The following is a 9,956-nucleotide window of genomic DNA, read 5'->3' as shown; positions in this document are numbered from 1 at the left end:
CAAGCTCCTAAGCAATTTAATAATCAAATTAGATTTTTATCTAAGTGTTGAAAGCCATCCAATTAATCTTGAATATAATTCCTAATAAATTATATTTTATTTACTTAACATTTACAACAGTCCCATTAACTAAAGCTGAATAAATTAATCCTATAAAGTCAACACAAGCTTTATAATTAATTAATTTGCCCAATAAATTCTTCTATTTTAATTACATTAAGTGTTAATATATTTTCCTTATAATATTTAAATAATCCCAAAATCCATTAAATCAACATTAATACAAATTCAATGTATTAATATTAATTAATGTAGGCAAATAAATGTAAGGTTCCAAATGTCATTAAATTAACTAAAAAATTAATAATTTTGCCTAGAAAATGAATCTTCCATTATTGACAACTAATCCCATTAAAAGATTTAAATAATTATATACAATTAAATTACCCCCTTAGGGATTTAAATATTCATTTACCAATAATACCCCCATAAGTAATATAAAACACCCCTTTTGATATAATTAAAAGCTCCCCTTTTAAAACATGGGAATCCCCCCTTTCTATTATTTTAAATTTCAAAAGGACCCCTCTTAATATTTTAATCTTTTATACCCTATCTAGGGTTTACTTTTTTTTCTTTTATACATATCTATCTATTCTTGCATGAGCTTTTTAGCAAGCTCTAACCCTAAGTTAGATTAGGGTTTTTTTGTGTGTTGTTGAAAATTCTTTTTGTGTTGTAGGTTGGGTTGCAAAGGGGTTCGGCCCCCCTGCAACCATGGTGGCAGAGTTTGATGCTCACAACGGGGAGAAGGGGCAGAGAGGAGAGGCACGTCGGTGGTGGCAGGAGTAAGGAAGGCGACGATGACGGAGGAAGGCAGCCCCACTGCGGGTTTCCCCATAGTGGTGGAGCCGCGACGACCCTCACCACAGTGGGTCGCCCCACTGTGGGTCATGGCCTACTGCGAATGTGCCCACAGTGGGTCGCCCCACTATGAGTGTGGCCGCAACGGTTGCGGCCTCCAATGGGTCGGCCATTGCAACAACCCCGTACAAGACATACCTTAGTTTTTGCGTTTAATTTTTTTTTTTTAATTGTTTTGTTATATATATATATATATATATATATATATATATATATATATATCCTTTTTCCCTTACTAACTCATACTTAGCTTAAATGTGGAGATTTATTTTCTTTAACATTCTGGTTTTGTTTTTAACTAAAAGCATAATGTAGATTTTAAAATACTCAAGTTTTCAAAAGAAAATTCTATAATGTACCCATGTATCTATCTACACTAGCTAGTAAGAAGAATGCAATAATAAAGTTGTTCCTTTCTTTCTAAGTAAAGTTGGTACTATTTAATCTTTCCAACTAAACTGTTTTCAACAACCCTTGTGTTGGCAATTTGGAGGAATTGATTATGTGTTGCATTGATATTTTGTCATTGATGTCAACAATAGTTGTTTTGTTGTCTACCGGCTTTCGGTGGAGTGGTTGGATTATGATAGTTGATCTGGAGACCATCTTCAGTATTGTCCAATTTGGTCTGGCTTGTGGTATTGGCTTGGATTGGTTATTCATGTGTTCCCGATGCATATCACATTTAGTTGGTTTGAGATTTGATGATCTGGATGCTATCATTTGTTCTAGTAAGCCTTTTGGTCATTGGTAAGGGTTTTAACGAGAGCGCTTTGATGAAGATCTTTTGAAGAATCTGATAAGTGGTGTTCAAGATGCTAATGGTTATCATGTTCGTGTTCTAGTTGATCGTGATGTTTCATTTAGCACCAGACCCATTTGATGTTATTCTGCTAGGTTATGGACCGGTTTGTGTAACGTGTTGGTTGATGCTCTCGATGCATCACCGTTTGGATTATGTTGTTTCGGTCTTAGGCCAACTTGGTTTATCATTGGTTTGTAGGATTATGTAATGGATCTATTGTATTATCTTTTAGGGTCGACCTAATTGTTTAGGTTCCGGGTTGGTATAAATATGATATAAGATCTCTTTGTAGATCATAACTTAGGAGTGGGATATAGGATTATCTATGTGCGAATAATGTTGCAATCATATGCAGAGGTTTTGGTCAATCATAGGTGATCGAATTGGGTTTGTGAAAGAGGTTTAAGACCTTCGGTATTGAGCTTAACCGAACCTATATTCAGGCATAGGAGATGCTATTCTTGCAGTTCACTCATCTTTCCAGATTGTAGTCTGGATTTCTTTGTAGTCAGTGAGGCTCCTTTTGTGACGAGTAGTGTGCTCTAGGTAGTGTGTCTTTCTGCATGTCCAAGCCCTTCTTATTATAATCACATACTTGCTGCAAAAGTATTATCTAACTGTGGGTAGGCTTTCCACCATGGTTTTTCCTTTTACCGGGTTTTCCACGTACAAATCTTGGTGCTATCTGTTATGGATGGTTGGTTAATTATTTTATAATTTATGTTTATGCTTAACTGTTACATCTGCTATTCTAGTATTTGGTTTATGCATTCCGGTAGAAGGTTTTGTGAGCTTAAAGTTTTATAATCTGTTGACATTTGATTCACCCCCCCTCTCAGTTGTCCACCGGTTATCCTTACAATTGGTATCAAATCTTGGTCCTCTTTTCCAGAAGCTTAACCACTTGAGGAAGATCCTATGGCAACTAATAATTCAACTGCATCTATTTTCTGGAGACAAACCCCTAAGCTTGATTCGACAAAATACAGATTATGGAAGATTCAGATGGAGACTCATTTGAGATGTATTGGGAAATAAATTTGGAAGATCACAGAGAAAGACTATACTCCTCATAACATGACATCTGGCAATCCTCCTCTGGCAAGCCTGGATAAGGGCATTGAAAATGATTATAGATCTAGAGAAGCACTCTTGAGCTCACTATCTGATCAAAAAATTATGGGATTGATTGACAAATCTAATGTGAAGGCTATATGAGATAATTTGGAAGCTTTGAATGAAGGTGACCCTACTGTTAAAATTGCTAAACTTGATGGTTACCGAGTAAGGTATGAGAACCTGAAGATGGAAGAAGATGAAAGGATTACTGCTTTCATGGAAAGAGTTAATGAAATTGTTATGAGAATTCAGTGTTGTGGTGGATCTCTGAGTGAAGATGAAATTGTTCTAAAGTTTTAAGATCTTTTCCACTAGCTTATAAGAAGAAGGCTACTGCAATTAATGAGCTGAAAACAATGAGTAACATTTCTGTTAATCGAGATACTTTGGTTGGAAAATTGTCTGCTTTTGAGCTTGAAGAATTTGGTCCTCAAGGATTTGCAAAGGCTGAATCTTCTTTTCATGCACCTACATCATCAACTGACAAGAGTGAATGGAAAGCTTTATATGCGAAGGAACTGGATGAAATGAAGAAAGAAGATGAAGAGTTTCAACAACTGGAAGCCCTATTTGCTAGAAGACTACCTAAAGGTCCCGTTGGAAGTAAGTATGAAGGAAAATCACCTTTTAAATGTTTTGCATGTAATAAGATAGGTCATTTTGCATCTAGATGTCCTGAGAGAAATTCAAGATTTGAAGAGAGAGATAGAAGATCTTTTAGGCCTAACCATGATTATCAGAACAAGCATAAGTACAAGAGAAACAAAGACAAATCATGTGACTATGCGGATGAGGAAGGTGTAACTGATTCTGATGATGAACAGACACAAGATTCGACTAGTAGATCTGGTAGTGGTAAGGAATGGGAATTTTTGGCTATTAAGGAAGATGCTCTCTATTCAAAATGAGGAAAATACCCTTGCTACTAAAATTGAAGACAAGGATGAATGGGTGATAGACAGTGGTTGTTCACATCATATGACTGGAGATAAAAGGAAGTTTTTATCTTTTGAAGAATTTGATGGTGGACTGGTTAGATTTGGAGATGACAAAGCATGCATGGTCAGAGGAAGAGGAACTATATCATTGGATGGTAAGATTAATACTGATAATGTTTATTATGTTGAAGGTTTAAGGCATAATCTCTTGAGTGTAGGACAATTGGTGATAAGGGATTTCAATTACAATTCAAGGATGGAAAATGAAAAATCATTAACAGATCTGGTTTGGATATTGCAATCGGTACATAGACTAAAGGTAACATCTTTCATTTTAAATCCGGTAAGAAGACATGTTTGATTGCACAAATTGATGAGAGTTGGCTATGGAAAAAGAGGTTGTGTCATGTGAATTTTGATTGCATTGTAAAGATCAGTTCAACTAAGGCTATTGGAGATATACCTAAGGTTGTGAAGCCCTAGAATCCGATATGTAAGGAATGCCAATTGGGAAAGCAGGTCAAAACTTCTTTTAAGAGTATTCAAGATAAATCTAATGATGTTCTTGATCTTATTCATACCGATTTATGTGATCCTGCTAGAATAAAGAGTTTTCAGGGTGATAGATATTTTATGCTAATCATTGATGACTATCTGGAATGATGTGGGTTACTTTTCCAAGGGAGAAATCTGAAGCTTTTGAAAAGTTTAAAATCTTTAAAGATAAAGTTGAGACAGAGACAAGTTTGAAGATTAAATGCTTAAGGTCAGATCAAGGTGGTGAATTCACATCCGACACCTTAGCAGAATGATGTTGTGGAAAGAAAGAACATAACTATCTTGGATGTGGCTAGAACTATGATGATGGAAGATAATCTGCTTCATATCTATTGGAGAGAAGCTATGAGTATGATGGTATACACATTCAACATAGTTCATATCAAAGGAGACATCGGTAAGACACCTTATGAGTTATGGTTTGGTCATACACCTTCAGTTAAGTATTTTAGAATCTTTGGTAATAAATTCTATATCAAAAGAGATGATTCCATTGAAAAGTTTGATCCTAGATGTGATGAAGGGATATTTCTTGGTTATTCTAATGAAAGCAAAACATATAGATCTTATAACAAGAGATTACAGAGAATTATGGAGAACGCTAATGTCAAGGTGGATGAGTTGTACAAAGGTCAAATAAGAACTTATGAGAGAGAACCGAAAGTGGAGATGATCATAATTGAACCGGTAGCACCTGTACCAAAACAAAATGTTGAACCAGTTACTCCAAAAGTATCAGAAAATTCAATAGTGATTGAAGATTAGAGAAGGGAAACATAAAGTCAAAAGACTCCTCGGTATGTAAGGTTAATTCATTTAGAAGATCAGATCATTGGAGACAAGAACAAAGGAGTAATGACAAGAAGAAGGTTGGCAACTTATGAGGTATGTTTAATTTCTCAAGTTGAACTAACATTAGTTATTGAAGCTTGTAAAGATGAATGTTCGATGAAAGCTATGGAAGAGGAATTAGATTAGATTGAAAAGAACAACACATGTACTTTAGTTCCCCGACCTAAAAATAAGAATGTTATTGGAACTAAATGGGTTTTTAAGAACAAATTGAATGAGGATGGACAAGTTGTGAGGAATAAGGCTAGATTGGTATGCAAAGAATATTCTCAGAAGGAAGGAATTGATTATGATGAGACTTTTACTCCGGTAGCTAGGATTGAAGGTGTGAGATTATTTCTTGCTTATGATGCCCATAAGAAATAAAAGGTTTATCAGATGGATGTTAAATGTGCATTTTTGAATGGAGATCTTGAAGAGGAAGTTTATATTGAGGAACCTAATGATTTTTCACTTTCAGATGATAAAACCATGGTTTGCAGGTTAAGGAAAGCGTTATATGGATTGAAACAAGCCCCTAGAGCTTGGTATGCCAGATTGGACAAATATCTTTTGAAGCCTGGTTTCACTAAAGGTAATGCTGATAGTAACTTATATTAAGCTTGGTTTCACTAAAGGAAATGCTAATAGTAACTTATATTATAAGATCACCGATGATGGCATATTGATTGTTGAAGTATTTGTTGATGATATCATTTTTGGAGGCGAGGATAAATTATGTATGGAATTCTCTAAAAATATGAAGAATGAATTTGAGATGTCTATGATTGGGGAGATGAAATTTTTCTTAAGTTTGCAGATTACTCAGAATGATAAAGGTATTTTCATCTGTCAAACTAAGTATGCTAGAGAGTTGTTGAAGAAATTTGGTATGGAAAATTCTAAACCGGTTGGTACCCCTATGGTTACAAGTGAGAAATTGACAAAGAAATATGTATCAACTCTGGTAAATCCTACAAGGTACAAATCTATGATTGGAGGTTTGTTATATCTGACTCAGAATAGATCGGATATAATGAACTCTATTTTTATTATATCAAGATATCAGAGTGATCCTAGAGAGAATCATGAGTGTGCGGTGAAAAAGATTTTCAAGTATTTGCAAGGAACAATTGAGTATGGCTTGTGGTATCCTAAATATGATGACTTTACACTATGTGCATATACAAATGTTGTTTGGGCTGGAGATGTTGATGATCGGAAGCATACATTCGGTGGAGCTTTCTTTCTTGGAACAAAACTTGTTTCATGGATCAACAAGAAGCAATCATGTACTTCTTTATCTACTGCTGAAGATGAGTATGTTGCTGATGCTACTAACTGTACACAAGTTTTATGGATGAAGCAAATGTTAAGGATATAAGGGTTGATTGCAATGAACCAATAGTTATTCACATTGATAACTCTATTTCTATTGATATATGAAAGAATCTGGTATTTCATTCTAAGACTAAGCACATTTCTATCAAGTATAATTCTCTGAAGGAGAAGGTCGAAGCAAATGAATTCAGACTGATTTATGTGAACACTAAGGAGTAGATTGCAGATATCTTCACAAAACCTTTGCCTAAGGAATCATTTGAGTACTTCAGAGAAAAATTGGGAGTTTCTACCCCTTTGGTAGAGACTTGAGTGATGCTGATTGGCATCAGTCCGGTATGCATTTATTAGTGCTATCATTCATTCCAGATTGATGTGTTGATGCTACTACTCAAGGGGAGTAGTCAGCTGTGTGGTTCAGAGGTTTTATGATTTTTATTTGATGTTTATGTCATATTTCTGGCATTGATATCAAAGGGGGAGAGATTTATGTGAAAAACAAATTTTTACAGTGATATCATTCTTAGGGGGAGTTTGGTTTTTGGTTCATAACTTCATTGTCATATCTTCTTGGAGAGTTTGTTGGATGTCTTCCATTGGGGGAGACTTGTTTGGAATTTTCTTGGCACTTGGATGTTTTCAACATCTAGTGTTGCCATCAATGCCAAAGGGGGAGATTGTTGGAAATTTGGAGGAATTAATTATGCGTTGCATTGATGTTTTGTCATTGATGTCAACACTAGCTATTTTGTTGTCTACTGACTTCTGGTAGAGTGGTTGGATTATGATAATTGATCTGGAGACCATCTCTGATTTTCTTCGATTTGTGGTATTGGCTTGGCTTGGTTATTCACATGTTCCTGATGTATATCACATTCAGTTGGTTTAGGATTTGATGATCTAGATGCTATCATTTGTTCTAGTAAGCCTTTTGGTCACCGGTAAGGGTTTTACCGACAACACTTTGATGAAGATCTTTTGATGAATCCAATAAGTGGTGTTGGTGTGTCTTCTAGAAGGTTATCAAGATGTCAATGGTTATCATGTTTGTGTTCCCGTTGACCATGATGTTTCATTTAGCACCAAACCCATTCGGTGTTATTTTGCTAGGTTATGGACCAATTTGTGTAACGTGTTGGTTGATGCTCTCGATGCATCACTGGTTGGATTTATTTTTTGGATTATGTTGTTTCAGTCTTAGGCTGACTTGGTTTATCATTGGTTTACGAGATTATGTAACAGATCTATTGTATTATCTTTTAGGTGGCCGACCTAATTGTTTAGGTCTCGAGTTGATATAAATATGATGTAAGATCTCTTTGTAGATCATAACTTAGGAGTAGGATATAGGATTATCTGTGTACGAATAATATTGTAATCATATGCAAAGGTTTTGGTTGATTATAGGTGATCGAATTGGGTTAGTGAAAGAGGTTTAAGACCTCTAGTATTGAGCTTAACCAGAACTGTACTCAGGCATAGGAGATGTTATTCTTGCAGCTCACTCATCTTTCTGAATTGTAGTATGGATTTCTTTGTAGTCAGTGAGGCTCCTTTTGTGATGAGCAGTGTGCTCTAGGTAGTGTTCCTTCCTACATGTGCATGCCTCTCTTATTGTAATCACATACTTGCTGCAAAAGTATTATCTGATTGTGGGTAGGCTTCCCACTGTGGTTTTTCCCTTTACCGGGTTTTCCACGTACAAATCTTGGTGTTATGTGTTATGGATGGTTGGTTAATTATTTTGTAATTTATGTTTATGCTTAACTGTTACATATGTTATTCTGGTATTTGGTTTATGCATTCCAGTAGAAGGTTTTATGAGCTTAAAGTTTTATAATTTGTTGACAACTGATTCACCCCCCCTCTCAGTTGTCCACTGGTTATCCTAACACCTTGAAAGGTCAAATCAGAGAAACATAATGATATTTATTTTAAATAACAATTGTAGAATATAAATATAAAGTGTAATCAGTTTTTTCCTTTCTCCGTTCTCTTTTGCAAATATAAATTATACACCTAATTCATAATAGTTCTTGTTACATAAAGAAAATCTTTACAATAGTAATAAAGAAAATGGTACTTAAATACTTTCTTTCTTTTTTTATAAATGAAATATTTTGAGTACTTTTTTTCTTTTCTTCAACATAGGATTACAACAAAAAGAGAAATAGAACTTTAACTTCTTTTACATACTAAAGAGTAAAATGGCTAAAGCAAGTGACACACTCTTTTTTTTGAATAAATTAAATACAAGGATTTCATTGTCTTTTCCTTCTTTACAATTTTTCCAGAAATTAACTAAATACATTACAAAAGTGAAATTTGAAAGTGAACAAGTAGATGCACTTGGTAACATCCTTTAACAACCACATAAGAAATCTTGCTTTTCTTCATCTTCTAGAACAATTTGCAGACCTACAAGTAGGTGAAAGCTTTGGTTGTGACCATGGGGGTTCACCTCCCAACCTAGGCCTACAAGAGGCCACCCCTGAGCTAGGAGAACCAATGACCAAACAAGTTACACACATACTCAAACACACACTGAATTTACAAGGAAAACATTTCAACAATAACTCCCAACCCAAGGCTTGCACATAGTCACCAAGTGACTCAAAACAATGGGGTGAAGGTGGACCAAGTTTCTAAAGGGAGAAATTGCAATAAAACTATTGATACCCAAATGCCTCTACAAGGCTAAGAATCCATCTACTTGGTCTCTCACAGGACCAAACAATCCTTATGAACCTGAAAGACTTTAAGACAAAACTCTCCTTATGACCCCCATTTTTATACAAAAAAGATAACAACAGCAAGGATCCCATAATCCTTGATTATCCCTCTCTTCCTAGAAGAGTGACTCTACACCCTTAGACTGTCCTAAAACCCTCCACCCCAAGACTACTCTTCCCTCCCAAGGGTGAGTTTAGTCTTGACTTTCATGTACAACAACAAGAAATTACAAAGCAAAAACAACTAAAACAATTCCAAAAAACATAGTTTCAAGAACATAGATAACATATTCATTTCTTAACAAATTCATATTTACCATTTCTCAACATGTATGCAACTAACTACTTGGAAGGATTTGTTGGGGAAAATGGTGTCTCAACCTTGCATTTATGTGAGGTTACTATTTATAGTAAGTTTTCATTTGAGCACGAAATGGTGCGAAACTCTCCCTGAAGCTTCTGGTTGGCTAGATAAGCATTCCAGTAAAGTTGCGTCGCAAGGTCACAGCTAGTTTTGAAGATATTAAAGTTTTCGTCTTGGAGGGGTGCAATAAAATGTTTAAACTTAATTTTGGGGAATTTAGAGGCTCTGAAACGCCCTGAAAAGTGGCCGTAACCAGCGAAGCGGGTTACGAGGTGATAGAACACTTCGTGAGCTTTCCGGCGCTTCAAACGGTTCGTCAATCGGACACCCAGTTCTCAAGTTAT

The sequence above is a fragment of the Cryptomeria japonica genome, chromosome 2 (assembly GCF_030272615.1).
Source record: "Cryptomeria japonica chromosome 2, Sugi_1.0, whole genome shotgun sequence".
Classification (NCBI taxonomy): domain Eukaryota; kingdom Viridiplantae; phylum Streptophyta; class Pinopsida; order Cupressales; family Cupressaceae; genus Cryptomeria; species Cryptomeria japonica.
This window is presented reverse-complemented; position numbering follows the sequence as displayed.